The sequence below is a fragment of the Schistocerca serialis genome, chromosome 2 (genome assembly GCF_023864345.2).
Source record: "Schistocerca serialis cubense isolate TAMUIC-IGC-003099 chromosome 2, iqSchSeri2.2, whole genome shotgun sequence".
Lineage (NCBI taxonomy): Eukaryota > Metazoa > Arthropoda > Insecta > Orthoptera > Acrididae > Schistocerca > Schistocerca serialis.
The window spans coordinates 681,843,691-681,864,497 of NC_064639.1; positions in this window are offsets into that span (position 1 = coordinate 681,843,691).

The following is a 20,807-nucleotide window of genomic DNA, read 5'->3' on the forward strand; positions in this document are numbered from 1 at the left end:
CTCGAGCAAAGTTCTTAGTTGCCTCAAAACAGAAGGACATCACACGACAGATCGAGCTAGTCGCCAGGAACCCCGTCACGGCTCAATGAGTAATGCCACACAATGAAGATGAAATAAAGTTTCCAAAGGCTACTTTTCGAATATACTACAAACTAAAATTATTTTCCTTGCAATCTTTCTCATTACTCTGGACTAAACCAAAAGGTGCACATAAAAGAGTATCAGCAATAATGTTTTCTGATCCCGGAATGTATATCACAGTGAAACTGAATTCCTGAAGGAACAAAGCCCAACGTCTTAAATGATCATGATTTAGTTAAACTGTCATAAGAAACCGAAGTTCCTGATGATCAGTATATACCTTTGTGTGTTTGCCTTGTATAAAGTAAGGAAATTTGTCAAATACCCAGACTATCGCTAATGCCTCGAGCCCGATGACAAAAAAGTAACATTTAGCTTTGGTTAAGACTCAGCTGGCAAAAGCTATACTTTTCTGTGTAAGAATTCCCTTGCTACAGCTTCTTGAAACAAGTGTACATTAATACCAGGCTCTGAACTATCCGTTGAGAGACAAAAAACAAGAGATAAATCAGGATGTGATAATATGGGTGCATTTACCAGTGCAGTTTTCAGCTCATCATATTCAGTTCGGGTAACATCATCCCAGTCTCAAAATGTATTCTTATCTGTGAGCTGTCATAGTCTAGCTATACACAAGCCCTGTAAGCTGACGAAACGACGATAAAAATTCAGAAGCCTTAAGAATTCTCTAAGTTATCGTTTGTGGGTACAAGCATTTCTTCAACTGCTTTCAGTTTTTCTGCATCGGGTGAGATATCTTTCGTAGAGACAATGTGCCCAAAAAATTGAATTTGATTTTTACCAGATTCTGCTTTGTTAAGATAGTATTGCAGCTAACAAAACATTAATTTTCGAAATTGGTAGCAGTTTCCAAAAGAGAGAAAGGCTGTACATTTCTTACATTCAGGATGTAATTCAATTTTCCAAAGCTAGATTGTAAATCTAGAGAAGACATTGCCTTTGCATCATGAAAATTGTGTAACAATTTGTCTAGTGTTTCTGGTCGTTTTGTTTCGGGGTTATATTATAGTGTTGATCTGTCTGGAATCGAGAACAAGCCTAATAGAATCATATTTCATTTTAACAGTATGTAACAAGCTGTTTTATTAACTCACACCATGCTCAATTATTTCCTGATCTATCATCGATTGTATTTCCTGTTTGATCTTTTCTCTATTTCTCTACACAGTCTGTCAACGGAATTTTTCTTTTTAATTAACTGTTCTGAGCAAATACACGTAGATTGTTCAGCTTCACAATCAGATGTTGTTACGTCGTTCACGCAAACGTCAGACAAATTTGGTGAGTGTTTTGCCTCGAGCGGAAAGAGAAAACGCAAACAGTTCCACATTTTCTTCTTTCTTTGTCAACCATCCTTGGAATTGTAATTGCTACAGATACATCATTTTTTTGTACCATTACTTCAGCATCGCAAAAATTTAACATCGTTTTATATTAACGTATAAACTCCATACCCAAAATTGCTTGTGTTGACAAAAGAGGATCGATCAGAAAAGTTGTGTCCTTGACACATGAAAACTAACTAATCTGATGACGTAGATCTGCAGTCTTTCCTAGAATCGCTCCTTTCAATTTAGTTCTTAGGCTAGTAGTGATAAAGTTGGGGAAACAGATGACTGAGCACATTTACTAAACACTGTCTCACTAACAACGTTAATCAGGCTACCAGAATCAAGTCCAGCAAAATGTGAAATCTTCACTACGGAAATTTTTACAGATGGATGTGTAAGTGTATTTTCACGGCCGGCCGGTGTGACCGTGCGGTTCTAGGCGCTTCAGTCTGGAACCGCGTGACCGCTGCTGTCGCAGGTTCGAACCCTGCCTCGGGCATGAATGTGTGTGATGTCGTTAGGTTAGTTAGGTTTAAGTAGTTCTAAGTTCTAGGGGACTGATGACCTCAGATGTTAAGTCACATAGTGCTCAGAGCCATTTGAATTTTTTTGTATTTTCACAGTCGTCATTTCCTGTAACAATGTGTCTCTAATCTCATAAAAACCTACAAAGTTAATATGGCTCGTATGTAGATTGTTGGCATCTGCAAACGATTCGTTTGATGCTTAGCTACTAGTTACTGTTGTGTCGGTTCGTTTTCTTGAAACTGTTGCGTGGGTTGTACGGTCTGATTTCCACAGTTGCACCACGCTCAGAATTTGTATTTCTACGATCACCCAAATTTTGATTTGATCTGTCATCATAATTATTTCGTCTTACGTAAGTGCTATTATTATCATTGTCACGTGGGTTCGATGCATTGATTCCTTCAAGCTGAGCACCACGTTCGGAATCAGAATTTGTGTGGCGACGCCAATTTCGGTTTATTCTGTCATTATCATTACGTCTGAAATTGTCTTCATTGCCATAACGTCTATGTTCACTCGATCCGCGATCTCTGCTCCTGTACTGATAATTCCGGTGGTCACGAAATCATTTCTTGAGCGTCTGTAATCTATACTGCAGGGCTGATGTGTCACACGGTAGTCTTCATCACGCCTCTCATAATACCGTTCAAGCGAATTCCATCTTCGTTTTCGTTTATGCCGCGGATGGTAATTTTCCTAATACTGATTATTACTGTTTTTGTGTGTTTGATCATTATCGTTAAATTCAAGTTCTTGCCAACGAACTTGGAAAGCTTCCAAGTCATTCTTACAACGGCCTGCCAAAACTATGTGGAGTAATCTGATAGGTAATTTAGTCAAACAAATGCGGATTAATTCCGACGGACTGTACGGATTACTTAAATATCTGTTCTTGAGCATCATGTTTTCAAAGAACTGCACAGGAGTTGAGAAATTCGATTGTTCACAATTCTGTATCATAATAATGTTACGTTTCACGCGATCGTGAGTTGTTTCAGACCAGTAAGAGGACAAGAATGCGTAATAAAAATCACTGTAAATGTAAAATTCACATGGTATCTATCTCATTCTTGTCGCAGGTTGTCCCTTGAGATAACTGCAAATGAATTCAAATTTGTGGCCAATTGGTCATGTTGTTGGCAAAGAATAGTCAAATTGTTATACTCCTTTGGGTGAATTTCATTGCTGGCATCGAGAAAAATTTTAAATTTCGTAATTGTGAGAAAATGTTTGTAATCAAACCCATCGTTTCTTTGAACAGACGGATTTTCTCTCATACTATAACTCGCATTCCAGTCATTGTGTTCTGCAAACATACCAAGTTCAGCAGCATTTCCAAAATTAGTGTGTTCATTGTAATTTCCAATATGATAACCATTGAAACTACTGAATGAGATTTTAACTCTGCAGCGGAGTGTGCGCTGATATGAAACTTACTGGCAGATTAAAAGTGTGTGCGGACCGAGACTCGAACTAGGAACCTTTGCCTTTCACGGGCAAGTGCTCTACCAACTGAGCTATCCAAGCACGACTCACGCCCCGTGCTCGCACAGTTTTAATCTGCCAGGAAGTTTCATTGAAACTACTGGTATCGTTATCGCGACCGATCTTTTCTTCGATATTGTCAAGCTGTTCCTTTATCTTTCTCAATTTTGCTAATTAATCGTCATCTGCCCTTCCTCAAATCGTTGGAGAAACTGACATTCTTCGGTATCAGCGGACGGAACCGGCTGAGTGTCGTCTGACCTACATAAATCATTGGTCGTTTACGTCACTCGCTCGGATAATTCTTTGACTCATTTTGCAACGGTCATCAACTGATTTTGCATCTTTGAAACTTCACTGTTAGTCTGTATCTGCAATGACTCAAACTTTAGTGCTAATACCTCTATTGGCAATTCTTGTTGTGACGTCTGTCGTCTCAACTCAACAATGTCAACAGACTCTACATGGTCAAGCTCCGACTTGAGATTATTATCAGGCTTGAGTTCCTCGCGTACCTGTGTTTTCTACCGTTCTGACATTTCCTCGAATTTGTGGTTTAAATTGTCATTAATCTCATCCTAGATTCTTTTATCTCTCCACGAAAGTCGTCATTGGATGTTTTAATCTCACGAAATCGAGCTAGTATGAATTGTGTAACGTTATTGCTGACGAAGGGGAAGGTAAAATTACTTTGCTCTGTAAAAGTAGAAGCAATACCTGAATCTCTCAGGACAAAATCGGATTGTGTAATGGTAGTTTGCCCTTCTGAAATGCGTGTAGTTCCCTACAGTTCTACATACATGACTAACAAATAATAGCTGACACTCTGATTATTCATAGTATTGTTCGATGGTTCTCCGACTTTTCTACACTATGTCTCAAATTTTCCGAAACTTGGTTTGGAGCTATTTCTATCAGTCTCGTCCATTCCTGCCTGTGCTGTAGTTTTCGTTGTCGTTGTACCACTAAAGAAATTGACACGAAACTCCAAAACAAATATCTTAACACAAAACTGTTAACCTCACTGTTACAAAATAAATAAACAAATTCTGAACCAGAAAATTGCTGAATTAATGCTGATCAGCGTGCAAGCAACAAAAATGTCATGCAACAACCTCTGACCAATCACTACTGCACGAAATTTTGCAAATGCACTTCTAACTGCAAAATCAAGCAACGAAATGAAATCCTGGCAGACAGGTCGACAGGTGAAAGTTTTTCAGTCAAAAAATAAATTGTAATTATTATTAGCCTGGTGAAAGGTGTACGAAAATCTGTAAAGCTCTATCTCTGCCAATATTATCGTTACCTATAATTTTTCCCAAAAATTGCAAGGCAATCTAGTGAAACTGCATTATCGTTAAGATGAAATCTGATACTTAGTCATACAACTTGTATTATGAAAACCCTTTTTCTGACATGTCAGTATTTTAATAGATAACAAAGAATATAAATCAATTACTCTTCCTATAAATCGTGAAAAATCAGTTCTTATAGTATCTGACTGCTATTTTTAAAGATATTCTCTAACGTCTCCTAATAATTGTACTGCAATGCTCTGCACGCAACAGACACCTTACCTCGTCTTGCCGCTGCAACTGCCTAAATATATTATATCCAGGAACGTGCTACAATAGTTTAAAAGAAATACTGTAATCCATGCAGAGTGCAATGCATGGTCACAGTTACTGATGCAAGAGGATCGATGATCTCGCTGGTTGGTCCCCTCCTCACAGACCAAGCAACCCATGCAGCCATTCCTTTATTTTATATTTACAGGAATTAAATGATCAGGAGAGGTTTAGACAAGAAGCCCTAAGAAGCGTAAAAAATAAAAGGAATCAATAAAGCTTTTGAGAATGAAATTTTCACTCTGCAGGGGACTCTGTGCTGATATGAAGCTTCCTGGCAGATTAAAACTGTATGCCGGAGCGAGACTCGAACACGGGACTACTGCCTTTAGCGCGCAAGTGCTCTACCACCTTTTTTTAAAATCTCATTTTGTTCGTTATTGTAAGTTGCATTTCCTCGGTGCTGACGTCCCATGACATCCATTCAAGTTCATGGTTGGTTCGTTCACTCAGTTTCTTATTACAGAGAGCACTGAGCCCTCTGACTGAACACACTGAGCTACTGTGCCGGCGACTGAGCTACCTAAGCACGACTCAAGACCCCTCCTCACAGCTTCAAACATTTAATTTATTATATTTTCAAAATTGAAGATTCATACACTGACAACCTTTACTCAGACCTTTCTTTTACGTGGAAAGCTTGATTAGCAAAAACTTTAATATTCCACAATGTCTTTAGTTAAAGATGACGAATGTGGTCACAACAAAGATACAGATATTACTCTCAATGTATGCATACACAAATCTGGCAAAAGCCCTCCAGTGCGCAAGCAAGCAACAACTACGCGTGGCAAAAGGCAAGTTACCAAAAATGCTCGATTAATGCAAAAATCTCCTCTGACGCCACTAGCAGTCTGCGACCTCTCCTGATGCACGGCTTCTCTCCATCCTAGGCCGTCTGACTGTTATGAACAACTGTTCGTTAGCTACCACTCGCGATAATAATAACTCAGAGTTTGTGTATGTTTGCAACAGTAGAATCAGTAGCGAACTTTCCAAAAAAAAAAAAAAGGATATGGATAGTCAACTTTCATCCTCTTTACAGCAGTTGATAATAACTAAGACAGGGGGAGGGTCATGAGATACAACATAGCGAGATTGCTGGTCGGTGCCAAAGTTGTCCAGTTGTGGCATCGGAAGGTTCGCTTGTGGCAAGTGGCTAATTAGATGACGCATTGTCTTCATCCTCTTCTTGCATGTACTCTTCTGTCTGTGTCGTGATTGATGCCACTGTCCTTACATTTTGTGCACGAGTGTGGGGAATACAGGGTCCACACTTAGTGGCTGCATGCACACTTTTAGAAATTTCAGGCACTGACCTGTGTTTCTGGTGGGTCGTGTGGTGCGGTATCACTGACTGTCCAGCAGTCGATCGACATCTCAATGGGTGCTGTCTCGTTTGCAGCAGGAACTGGCAGATGACGGTGCTTTTTCTGTTTTAACTGATTTATATACTACTCTATAGCATCTAGATCCCTACCTAACGAGCACGCACAAGCTTTCAATTCCAAATTTTCGTTGTGTAGCCTGAACCTCTCCTTTCTCTTTTCTTCATAGCTCTTTGTCACCACGTGTAGTTCCAATTCCGAAGTCTCACAGTTGTTAAGAAGTTGTAGATGGGAGTATATAAGTGGGTTTTAAAGGGGTTTGTTCCTAAATAGTCCACTCTGAAGCTGCATGTCAGTGTGCTGGTTGACTGTCAGTGATACTGGGCACTGACTCTCCACTGCTGGTTTGCCTGATCATCCCTAGCGTTAGGTCAATGTAGAGGTGAAATCGAGGGAGAAATTCCATGCTCAAGATAGGTTCACGAACATCTGCAGTAATGAATTCCACGTAAATTTTTCGTGCAAACCAAGGTACAAAATACGACCGACGGTTCAAAATAATCTGTTGTGAGTGTCGTTTGTGCTACTCAGATGGATGACAGATGTCGTATTTTCTGTTTGTGGTGGTTCCTCATGAATGGTACTTACCTCAGAACCAGTGTTTGTAGGAAAGTATTGGATTGTTGCATTGCCTAACACATACAGTCTACTGCCATCACTTGCAGTTTGGGAAAAAGTAGTTTCACTCACTTGCTTGAGCTGTAGGTGGCTTTGTTGTACAGATCGCATCTGCCTATGAGTGGTTGCTCGCCATGGAGCAGTTGTGTGCCCAGCTGCCGAAACGTGATCAACATCAACACAGCTGCAGCAGCAAGAGCAGCCAGAGCATGGTGTCTGGGATAACAGGCTGGTTGATCGATTCACAGAGATGTCTTCACGGCCGAGATGGCGTCTGCCACCCAGTCTTTCCTCAAAAATTAATCGTTGTGGCTGTTTCTTTGGTATCTTGTCGAATCACTGGAGTAACACTGCCTATGCTGCGTCGAACTTGTCTTCAGCCGGAGGTGCTCCTATCACATCACTAATGATGGGGACATGATCCCCTATGTTGCTTAGTAGGCCCACGAAACTGAAAGTATCATCGAAAATTCTAGAACTGTATAGTAAGGATTCAATGACTGCGAAACATGTTTCTGGATGCTGCGATTTGGAGGTTGATAGACTAGGTTGAGAAACCTGTCATATAGGTGATCCACAGAAATCCTGTTGGAAGTGTGCTGGAACATTCATTCCGAAGTCGACCGTGGACCAGATCCCGTGGACCGTACATAGCACGGGTGCAAAACCAAGAGGCTTCTCACGTGGACCAGCTAGCTGGGCCCCACATTGAACTACAAATTGATTACTCTGGATCATTCCCAATGTGGATGGAGTAGTAAAAGCGCAAGTGATGTCTTCATGGACATTTGAATTAGTTGCCTGAATACTGTCTTGTTGATGTGTGACAAGATTTGTCTCATCACCGAAATCACAAAGGACGCTGAAATGCGTTACACATTATTGGTGGACATGTTCACCATTGCTGCTGTCGGTGGTAAGACATGATAGAATGTCACTTTCATGTTTCACACAAATTGTACTCTAATTGGGGTGGAAGAGAACGTTATGTGAGTCACTTTTAAAGTCACCATTCTGTCCGAATTGTTCGAAAGTACGGCGGTCGTAGAATGACTCCACTGTCGAAGCAAACACTATACACGAAGTACACTTGTTTCGTCGAAATAGAAGTTGCTGTAGGTTGTGGGTCATCAATGTAGGAATTCCAGTGTGGGTGCCTTGTGAAATGAAGCCAAATGCTCATGAGTGATGTTAACACAAATATTATTACTGTGTACAGAAAGATCGTGTGCACACAGTACAGCCGTTCACAGTGAACTCCAGAAGGCTTGCATGACAAAGATATTCCTCCCTGCAGGAGAGCTAACTAATATCGCTGCCAAGGAGTGTTTCTATTTTTGTGATATTACATTTCATGGTGAGCTCCTCAGTATTTTATTCGAAAATTGTGCACAATTTGAGTACTATAATTGGGTAATAGGTTTCGACGAATGATATAATAAAGTTATAGTGACACCTCAATCCATTGTGCTTAATGACCTACACCAAACTGATAAATAATCGAGAAGGAGAAGAGTAAAGATCATAATTTGATGATACTGTTCTGGTCGCCAGTTGCGGGCTCCCTCGCTTGTCTATTTTGTCGACTGCTACACTGGCACTCACGCAAAAAGAAGCAACTATAAACAATATTTTTGAGCTCATAAATGCTTAACCGCACATTTTCATCTCTTACAGTTGTTGTATTTGTTCTCATATAGATCGAGATGCAGCAAGCCGTAGCAGCACTGTGCACTGCTGTTGTAGGGAAGAGCGTGTGGAGGGATTGTGAAGCAACTGCAAGAGCGGGCATCTGTGTGGACGTGGTCAGCGCGGCAGCGCAAGGTGGTGGCAGTACCAGAGGAGGCGACTGGCGTGCTGGTGGTGGTGCGCGGCCGCATCCAGCTGCTGGCCTTCCTGCGCGACAGTCCTGCACTGCCGGCCACTGCTGCCTACCTGCTGCTCCTCACCTCTGGCCGTGCGTCACTACCTGCCTCCTTCCCTTTCTACATCTACATTCATACTCCGCAAGCCGCCTGACGGTGTGTGGCGGAGGGTACCTTGAGTACCTCTATCGGTTCTCCCTTCTATTCCAGTCTCGTATTGTTCATCGAAAGAAGGATTGTCGGTATGCCTCTGTGTGGGCTCTAATCTCTCTGATTTTATCCTCATGGACTCTTCGCGAGATGTACGTAGGAGGGAGCAATATACTGCTTGACTCCTCGGTGAAGGTATGTTCCCGAAACTTCAACAAAAGCCCGTACCGAGCTACTGAGCGTCTCTCCTGCAGAGTCTCCCACTGGAGTTTATCTATAATCTCCGTAACGCTTTCGCGATTACTAAATGATCCTGTAACGAAGCGCGCTGCTCTCCGTTGGATCTTATCCATCTCCTCTATCAACCCTACCTGGTACAGATCCCACACTGGTGAGCAGTATTCAAGCAGTGGGCGAACAAGCATACTGTAACCTACTTCATTTGTTTTCGGATTGCATTTCCTTAGGATTCTTCCAATGAATCTCAGTCTGGCATCTGCTTTACCGACGATCAACTTTATATGATCATTCCATTTTAAATCACTCCTAATGCATACTCTCAGATAATTTATGGAATTAACTGCTTCCAGTTGCTGACCTGCTATATTGTAGCCAAATGATAAGGGATCTTTCTTTCTATGTATTCGCAGCACATTACACTTGTCTACATTGAGATTCAATTGCCATTCCCTGCACCATGCGTCAATTCGCTGCAGATCCTCGTGCATTTCAGTACAATTTTCCATTGTTACAACCTCTCGACATACCACAGCATCATCCGCAATAAGCCTCAGTGAACTTCCGATGTGATCCACAAGGTCATCCCCTGCGGCACACCTGAAATCACTCTTACTTCGGAAGACTTCTCTCCATTGAGAATGACATGCTGCGCTGTGTTATCTAGGAACTCTTCAATCCAATCACACTATTGGTCTGATAGTCCATATGCTCTTACTTTCTTCATTAAACGACTGTGGAAAATTGTGTCGAACGCCTTGCGGAAGTCAAGAAACATGGCATCTACCTGGGAACCCGTGTCTATGGCCCTCTGAGTCTCGTGGACGAATAGCGCGAGCTGGGTTTCACACGATCGTCTTTTTCGAAGCCCATGCTGATTCCTACAGAGTAGATTTCTAGTCTCCAGAAAAGTCATTATACTCGAACATAATACGTCTTCCAAAATTCTAAAACTGACTGACGTTAGAGATACAGGTCTATAGTTCTGCACATCTGTTCGACGTCCCTTTTTGAAAACGGGAATGACCTGTGCCCTTTTCCAATCCTTTGGAACGCTACGATCTTCTAGAGACCTACGGTACACCGCTGTTTATTCTCTTCAGCCTCTTAGATTGTTAGATGCAGCTCTTACAGTAGTCTATTCCATGCAAGCCTCTTCATCTCTGCGTAACTACTGCAACCTATATACAGGGTGTTTCAAAAATGACCGGTATATATGAAACGGCAATAAAAACTAAACGAGCAGCGATAGAAATACACCGTTTGTTGCAATATGCTTGGGACAACAGTACATTTTCAGGCAGACAAACTTTCGAAATTACAGTAGTTACAATTTTCAACAACAGATGGCGCTGCGGTCTGGGAAACTCTATAGTACGATATTTTCCACATATCCACCATACGTAGCAATAATATGGCGTAGTCTCTGAATGAAATTACCCGAAACCTTTGACAACGTGTCTGGCGGAATGGCTTCACATGCAGATGAGATGTACTGCTTCAGCTGTTCAATTGTTTCTGGATTCTGGCGGTACGCCTGGTCTTTCAAGTGTCCCCACAGAAAGAAGTCACAGGGGTTCATGTCTGGCGAATAGGGAGGCCAATCCACGCCGCCTCCTGTATGTTTCGGATAGCCCAAAGCAATCACACGATCATCGAAATATTCATTCAGGAAATTAAAGACGTCGGCCGTGCGATGTGGCCGGGCACCATCTTGCATAAACCACGAGGTGTTCGCAGTGTCGTCTAAGGCAGTTTGTACCGCCACAAATTCACGAAGAATGTCCAGATAGCGTGATGCAGTAATCGTTTCGGATCTGAAAAATGGGCCAATGATTCCTTTGGAAGAAATGGCGGCCCAGAACAGTACTTTTTGAGGATGCAGGGACGATGTGACTGCAACATGGGGTTTTTCGGTTCCCCATATGCGCCAGTTCTGTTTATTGACGAAGCCGTCCAGGTAAAAATAAGCTTCGTCAGTAAACCAAATGCTGCCCACATGCATATCGCCGTCATCAATCCTGTGCACTATATCGTTAGCGAATGTCTCTCATGCAGCAATGGTAGCGGTGCTGAGGGGTTGCCGCGTTTGAATTTTGTATGGATAGAGGTGTAAACTCTGGCACATGAGACGATACGTGGATGTTGGCGTCATTTGGACCGCAGCTGCAACACGGCGAACGGAAACCCGAGGCCGCTGTTGGATCACCTGCTGCACTAGCTGCGCGTTGCCCTCTGTGGTTGCCGTACGCGGTCGCCCTACCTTTCCAGCACTTTCATCCGTCACGTTCCCAGTCCGTTGAAATTTTTCAAACAGATCCTTTATTGTATCGCTTTTCGGTCCTTTGGTTACATTAAACCTCCGTTGAAAACTTCGTCTTGTTGCAACAACACTGTGTTCTAGGCGGTTGAATTCCAACACCAGAAAAATCCTCTGTTCTAAGGAATAAACCATGTTGTCTACAGCACATTTGCACGTTGTGAACAGCACACGCTTACAGCAGAAAGATGATGTACAGAATGGCGCATCCACAGACTGCGTTGTCTTCTATATCTTTCACATCACTTGCAGCGCCATCTGTTGTTGAAAATTGTAACTACTGTAATTTCTAAAGTTTGTCCGCCTGAAAATGTACTGTTGTCCCAAGCATATTGCAACAAACGGTGTATTTCTATCGCTGCTCGTTTAGTTTTTATTGCCGTTTCAAATATACTGGTCATTTTTGAAACACCCTGTATGTTTGGACCTGAATACTATTGTCAAGCTTTGGTTCCTGTCTACAATTTTTACTCTCTCTCCCCACCACACACACCTCTTTCCATCACCAAACGGAAGATTCCCTAATGCCTCAAGATGTTTCCCGTAAATCAGTGCAGTTGTGCAATAAATTTCTTTTCGCCTCATTTTGAATCACTCTTCATTATTTACCCAACTTACTCAACTAATCTTCAGCGTTCTTCAGTAGCAATGCACTGCAAAACCTTTTATTCTCTTCTTGTCTGAAATGTTTGTTGCCCCTGTTTTCCTTTTTTACATGGCTACATACATTCTGGGCAAACATCTTCAGAAACACTTCAGTTTATATTCAACATTCAAAAATTTCTCTATTTCAGAAATGCTTTTCTAGCTCTTGCCATTTAAAATGTAGGAAGGTGGAATTATTCCATTTGCTACCATTCTACCAGTTAGCATTTTTTCTTTTTTCTGGAAGTTTATTGGTAGTTAACATGTCACATTTACACAAGATGTTGAAATTTTTAATTACACCATACGCCATAAGCCATTTGATAGTTCAGTCAAGCTATGCTGATCCAAATGATCCATTTCTTTCTTTCTTTCTTTCTTTCAAGACGAATTGTTCATTGACTATGTTGCTGTGCCATGTGATCATAAAAATGTTATCAACTAATAATTGTTTCTTTCTGATAGATTTTCAGTTTCTCACCCTTACATAACATTTACATGACTCACCCTTAAATAACACTCACAAAATGTATTATTAGTTGATTTTATTAAATTGAAGGATCGCTGGACACAACTTAGCGCAGAATAAGAACGGCAGCAAAGCTTTTTATCCATGAAGATACTTTACGTAAATCACAAATACAGTATAAACATTGAAATTGCACTCTGACTACCCCTTGTCAATTCAATGTTTTTACATGTAACGTTAACAAAAATTAATATAAACCCAACAAGCTTCTCAGAGAGATGAATCAAGGTGTTGTAAGCCTTTGGTCTGCAGTCTGGTCCTTCGAATATACATGCTCAGCGATAATTATTTTGCAGTGATGATGCTGACACACAAAGCTATATCTAACGTTGATGTGACTCTTCAGTAATCATATACAGGACTGATTATCCTCGAATTCATGAACTGGTAGCTGGAGTGGAATTTGATACCTGTCCAGCAAGTATTTCAGCCAGATAAAGTGGCTCTTCGAGAGGAGTATATTTATTTATCTATTTATATTTTTCTCGTTTGTTCGGCGTCTTTAAAAATATGCACGAATGTAACTGTGTGGTCCAATATGCAAAAATTGTTAAATAATGTTTACTTGAAATCTATCATTCAGAGAGATTTAAATATACACTTTGATTTTTGACAGTTGAGTTATTTAACTATTTTTGAAAATTATTTCAAAATTTGATTTACTTTTACGTAACTCGCAAATGAGCAGTGAAATCATCAAACGTAATGGACTGATTTACTTCCAAGAATGTCACTTGTAAATGAAAATATAACAGTATTTAAATTAGCCTCGGCGTATTTGTACTTTAAGAGCATGGACTCAACTATTAAAATTATTGTGGAGCCACACAACAATCGAAGAATACTCCTCTTATCATCATGTTCAGGCTGTGGTAGTCGAATCCTGGCTCTCGGCGTAAGCTGAAAAGTAAAATCTTAAAACTAAACGTTGCTCTCCACTGCGGCTCATTGCTGTGAAATAAAAGTTTGTTAAATATTAAAGCGGGCGATCTCTGCGCTTTCGCTATGATTTCGCTTTTTAGATCGACTCATAATGGCGTCCGTTGAAGCAGCGGCCGCTAAAATTGAGGAGCTGTAAACGTCTTAAGAAAAATTAATTGAATGCAAGGAACATGACAGAGAGCTCACTGTACATCGAAATAGCTCGCACATAAACTTTAACGTACTAAATTAATAATGTTAACAGTACAAAGGCTTACATTATTTTCGTGGTACAATATGTATGTTTCCTATTACTAGAAACAACCGAAGAGAGAGAGGGAGGGAAGAACAGTCGAGGAGCGTTCTCCTCCCTTATTGGTTGCATAGAAGTTATTACATTTGAGGAGTTTACTCCTTGATAGTAAGATTAAATTTAATATTCTCTACAAAACAGGAACATTTTTCGCCACCTATGCGGTCGGTGAAACGCGTTAAGTTCGTGAGCATTTATTTCTTCGTGAGATACACTTCTCGGTCAAAGTTTTTTTTAAAAAAAAGTCTTTACGACACAACTGTCGCTGGGACAGCACACAGAGTAACTTAGCAGCACCTACTGCCAGAGCTACATACTCTGCCTCTGCAGGAAACAAAGCAACACTAGTCTGTCTCTTCGTTGCCCAACAGACAGTATTTCCAAACAATTACCAACATAGGCCAGAAGTGCTTCTTCATTCTCTTTTCGATAATGTAATTTCATTTAGATGGTTCCTTTGATATATCTCAAAGCTCTTTTCAAGCATCCTCAGAGTTCTTCCTATGGTTTTTTTGGTATCTGCTGAAGAAGTTGATCGCAGCACATAAATCAGGCCTTGTTGCTGTCATTGCATACACCAAGTATCCAGTCAACTTTCTGCATAGCTTATCGATCCTTTTTTCCTTCCATAGGTGCCTTGACCGCTTACAGTTTTGCATGTTGGATCGTCGTAGCAAACTCTTCAAATACGACGTTTAGCTCAGATACATTTCTTCTTTGTTCCTTGAAATCTCGATTCCCAAGTATGATTTTGGCTCTCCTAATCCTTTGTTTTAAACTGCTTCTTTAAATTAAATTTCACTCTGTCCATTTCCTCTCTATTGTTTCCTGCTATCAGAATGTAATCAACAGAGAGCACAATCCAGAAAGAGATTTTCACTCTGCAGCGGAGTTTGCGCTGATATGAAACTTTCTGGCAGATTAAAACTGTGTGCCGTACCGAGACTCGAACTCGGGACCTTTGCCTTTCGCGGACAAGTTCGAGTCTCGGTCCGGCACTCAGTTTTAATCTGCCAGGAAGTTTCATATCAGCGCACACTCCGCTGCAGAGTGAAAATCTCATTCTGGAAACATCCCCCAGGCTGTGGCTAAGCCATGTCTCCGCAATATCCTTTCTTTTAGGAGTGCTAGTTCTGCAAGGTTCGCAGGAGAGCTTCTGTAAAGTTTGGAAGGTAGGAGACGAGGTACTGGCAGAAGCAAAGGTGTGAGGACGGGGCGTGAGTCGTGTTTGAGTAGCTCCGTTAGTAGGGCACTTGCCCGCAAAAGGCAAAGGTCCCTGGTTCGAGTCTCGGTCCGGCACAGAGTTTTAATCTGCCAGGAAGTTTCAAGGCATTTAGTAATGTTTCACAGTATATCTTATCATACCCACCACTAACAAAACTGTAATTTTTCCCAAATAATTCCTTTAAAACCATATGATAAAGACATGTATCTGCTTCTGACTCAGTGACTCTTATAGAGATAAGAATCGTATGAACAGAATGATTCCATACTAGAGGTGCTTATTTTATGCCATAACCTACAACCAATCTGTAACCTACAAACCAAACCAATTGTGTCTTTCGGTTCCTCAGAAATAGCCACAAATTCAGGAATAACGATATATACACTCCTGGAAATTGAAATAAGAACACCGTGAATTCATTGTCCCAGGAAGGGGAAACTTTATTGACACATTCCTGGGGTCAGATATATCACATGATCACACTGACAGAACCACAGGCACATAGACACAGGCAACAGAGCATGCACAATGTCGGCACTAGTACAGTGTATATCCACCTTTCGCAGCAATGCAGGCTGCTATTCTCCCATGGAGACGATCGTAGAGATGCTGGATGTAGTCCTGTGGAACGGCTTGCCATGCCATTTCCACCTGGCGCCTCAGTTGGACCAGCGTTCGTGCTGGACGTGCAGACCGCGTGAGACGACGCTTCATCCAGTCCCAAACATGCTCAATGGGGGACAGATCCGGAGATCTTGCTGGCCAGGGTAGTTGACTTACACCTTCTAGAGCACGTTGGGTGGCACGGGATACATGCGGACGTGCATTGTCCTGTTGGAACAGCAAGTTCCCTTGCCGGTCTAGGAATGGTAGAACGATGGGTTCGATGACGGTTTGGATGTACCGTGCACTATTCAGTGTCCCCTCGCCGATCACCAGTGGTGTACGGCCAGTGTAGGAGATCGCTCCCCACACCATGATGCCGGGTGTTGGCCCTGTGTGCCTCGGTCGTATGCAGTCCTGATTGTGGCGCTCACCTGCACGGCGCCAAACACGCATACGACCATCATTGGCACCAAGGCAGAAGCGACTCTCATCGCTGAAGACGACACGTCTCCATTCGTCCCTCCATTCACGCCTGTCGCGACACCACTGGAGGCGGGCTGCACGATGTTGGGGCGTGAGCGGAAGACGGCCTAACGGTGTGCGGGACCGTAGCCCAGCTTCATGGAGACGGTTGCGAATGGTCCTCGCCGATACCCCAGGAGCAACAGTGTCCCTAATTTGCTGGGAAGTGGCGGTGCGGTCCCCTACGGCACTGCGTAGGATCCTACAGTCTTGGCATGCATCCGTGCGTCGCTGCGGTCCGGTCCCAGGTCGGCGGGCACGTGCACCTTCCGCCGATCACTGGCGACAACATCGATGTACTGTGGAGACCTCACGCCCCACGTGTTGAGCAATTCGGCGGTACGTCCACCCAGCCTCCCGCATGCCCACTATACGCCCTCGCTCAAAGTCCGTCAACTGCACATACGGTTCACGTCCACGCTGTCGCGGCATGCTACCAGTGTTAAAGACTGCGATGGAGCTCCGTATGCCACGGCAAACTGGCTGACACTGACGGCGGCGGTGCACAAATGCTGCGCAGCTAGCGCCATTCGACGGCCAACACCGCGGTTCCTGGTGTGTCCGCTGTGCCGTGCGTGTGATCATTGCTTGTACAGCCCTCTCGCAGTGTCCGGAGCAAGTATGGTGGGTCTGACACACCGGTGTCAATGTGTTCTTTTTTCCATTTCCAGGATTGTATTTCCTCTTTGAGTAATCTATGAAGAAAAGCTCTGGCAATATCTAATTGTAATAACTAGCTTTAACCTGACAGCTGCAAGTCGAGCCACTCGTTCACATGTTTCCTTGTAGTCAAATCCTTTGTGTACCTTGTGTCTTGTGATATTTTCATCCTTGTCCTTCTTCAATCTGAATGCCCACTTACTGCCAATAGCCTTTCTTCCTGGGGGTAATTTAACAAAGACCTAAGTTTTGTTTTCCTTTATAGAGTCAGTTTCATCCAGTATTCCTTTGTATCAGTATTCCTTATCTTCACAAGTTGCAATCCTTATAGTTTCTCAGTACATCATCGACAAATGCGTCAGCATTCAGTGCAAGAACAGCGCAGTCATGTAGGTATTTGGGAGGGTTCCTCTTCCTGGTAGAACGTCGAACAGCTTCATTTTCAGTTTCCTCTTCGTCATTGGTCAGTTCTGGTACAGGAATTCTTTGATGACCTCCATCATTTGATTTAACATCGTCTTCGGTGAGTTTACCTCTATTATCGTCTTTGTGTTCCTTTTCTGGTGATTCCTGTAAGATTGCGGAATCCAGTCCTCAAAATCAAGTCTTCCGTCATAGACAACAATGTTCCATCCTATGACTATTTTTCCTTTCTATGGACACGAAAGTATGTAGCCATCAGGACAGTAGCCAGTGAAATAGCACTTCAAAGATTTGCTGTCAAACTTTCTGTTCTCAAAATTCCTTTGGTACCAGTAGATCAGCAATACATTCAAATACTCTCAGCTTAATCATGTTAGGTTCCTCGTTATACCACAAATCTGCAGGAACCGTTCCTTCGAAAGCCACAATAGGATTTCTGTTTAGTAGATATATAGCAGTACGGACAACTTCTGACCAGAACGTCTTTCTTAATTTACGTTGAATTATCAAACAGCGAGCTTTCTCAGTAAGAGTTCTGTTCATTCGCTTCGAGACACCATTTTGCTGAGGAGTATATTTGATTGTAAACTCAGACTGTATTATCTGTTCTTCAAAAAACTGCTACATCTCGTTCGACAGGTATTCACGACCATTGTCTGACCGCAGTCTGCTGACCGTAATGAGCGCCATGGCGTGAAACATCTTCAGATGGCGAGTTACCTCAGACTTTGATTCCAGGCCACTGTGAAATGTATAAAGTCGTCGACGAACGTGAGCACATACTTCTTACCGTCGAACGGCGCTGGTGAGATTGGACCATACAGGTCGCTGTGGATCAGCTCAAGAGGTCTGGTGGCATTTTTCCTAGTGTGATTGTATGCTAGTTGTGAAGCTGTGATTGTTTTCCTTCGACACAATCTGAGCAACGTTCCATCGAGATTGTTGAAGTTCCCCGTTTCATACTGTCAACTTATGGCTGAAGGTGTTTAATGCTATCATAACTCAAATGGCCTAATCTGTGGTGCCATAGTTTCACATTAGTTTCAGTTGAAGCAGCTGACAAGGCTTTATGATACAAAAAATTTAAAACATATAACTGAGGTTCAAAATGATCAAATGTGTGTGAAATCTTATGGGACTTAACTGCTAAGGTCATCAGTCCCTAAGCTTACACACTACTTAACTTAAATCATCCTAAGGACTAACACACACACATGCCCGAGGGAGGACTTGAACCTCCGCCAGGACCAGCCGAACTGAGGTTCATTCCTACTTACAATGGCAATGATTTCTTTTCCGCTTTTAATTGAACCATGAGCTGTTTTTCAAATGTGACACTAAAACCATTCATCTCCAATTTTCCAAATGACAACAAATTATAATTAAGACAGGCACTGATAAAACATTTTTGATCGTTATCTAAATTTCCTTTCCTTTTACAACACTGATGAATTTAATTTCTCCTTTTACTTTTGACTCAAGAAAATGCCTGACTTAGCTACTTTAACTTTAATTGGTTGTTCCAATTTCTTTCAATTAGTAAGAAGTAACTTACTGTTAATCTAGTTTTCCATTGCTCCAAGTCCAAGAAACAATTCATGTTGTTCGCTGATGTTTTTTACCTGATGCTGCAAAACAAAAACAATATTCCTCTTTCACATTAGCCACGACCACTGGATTGCTGATTCCTTAACTCTTGTTTGGTAACTTAACGCCGCAGTTAGCCCTTTTGCGGCCAGGCTTTCCACAACGATGACAATTGAAGTTGAATGAGTTCCCTGAAGTTCCTTGCTGGAGCCTGACGAACGTTTTTTCTACCATTGAGCCTAAAAGCTGGAAGGCGGTGTATCTTCATTTTTGTTTTTCCCAACGACTCCCTTCCGCATCGACTCTTCATACTTTAGCCTATTTTTTTACGAAGCTCAGCGTTAAGTCTTTCATTGAGAGCGTTTCGATTGTGGTGCCCACTAAGTTGTAATATGGAGGCATCGTTAAAAGTAGATGGCATATGATATCGGTTCCTTCGACAGTAGCTTCAGTTGAATGTAGTTCTCGAATCAATTTATCAAAATTAAGAAAGTGATTAACTACCATATCACTTATTTCTTTATAGTTAACAACTGTTTTTTCAACGGAAGTTGACTAGTAATTCCTTTTCTCTCAAACGTATTGCACAAAGATGTCTGTGAATCGAAAGAGGTTACCTTATCTTTCGCATATTGCAAGTGACTGTCAGTGATACATTGAATAAGATGAGACTTTCCGATCTTGTTTAGCCAATTCAGCCAGTCCTTTGTGACACGCTGTGTGTCCACCTCTACATCCACAAATTCCACCTTTAGGAATAATTCTCTTGCACAGACTGTAAAAGTTCCAGTTCCTCTAGAAGAGTTTCCATCCTGAATTTCCAGTTGTTGAAATTTGTTCCATCAAATGAAGGAATACCATATTTTTCCACTTCAGTTGCCATCTCGAAAAAACTTTACGTGAGCGTCCACTCGTGGCCAGGTATTTTAAGACAAATTTCGTTTTAAACCAAGCCTGAGCCAATAACCTGATAAAATTTCTGTTTCTCACCCTTAAAATAACACTCACTTGATAAATTCTCAATTCTTCAACCTTAAATAATACCCACAAATTATATTATTTGTTGGTTTTATTAAACTGAAAAATAACTGAAGACAACTGAGCGCACAATAACAACAGTAGCAAAGATTTTTATCTATGAAGACATTTTATGTTAATTGCAGATACAGTATAAACACTGAAATTGCACTCTCAGCACTTTCTAAAGTAACCTAATTTATTCTCTCTTTCCAGTGATCAATTTCTTTTATTTGAAGGGTTGTTAACTGGAAAATAATTCATAACTTTAGTTTTCACCGACCTGGAAATATTTTCGTTATATGAATATTTCACCTTGTTTATTTCTCAGATTTGATGTTATACATTTGTTGCTCTAAATGTTCTGTTGCAGATAATAGATTTTATTATTCAAATGAAGTACTGATTAAGAAATTAATAATATTGGGAAAACTGAGAATCTGATAAATCTAGATGAAACATGGTGAACCACTACATAGGTATACATTGCATCAACCAAATAGCACATTGAACTCTGTTACTTTTAATGTCATAAAGTTAAACGAAATTATTGTTCAGTTTGATAGAATAACACCACTACCAAATTTGTTCTTCATATTATTATAAACTAAAATTGTGAGCTACCAACAAGTGTTAGAATATTATTGATTTCCAGAGATGTAAATTTTAATATGCTGAAGAGCCAAAACTTTGTAAACATTGTC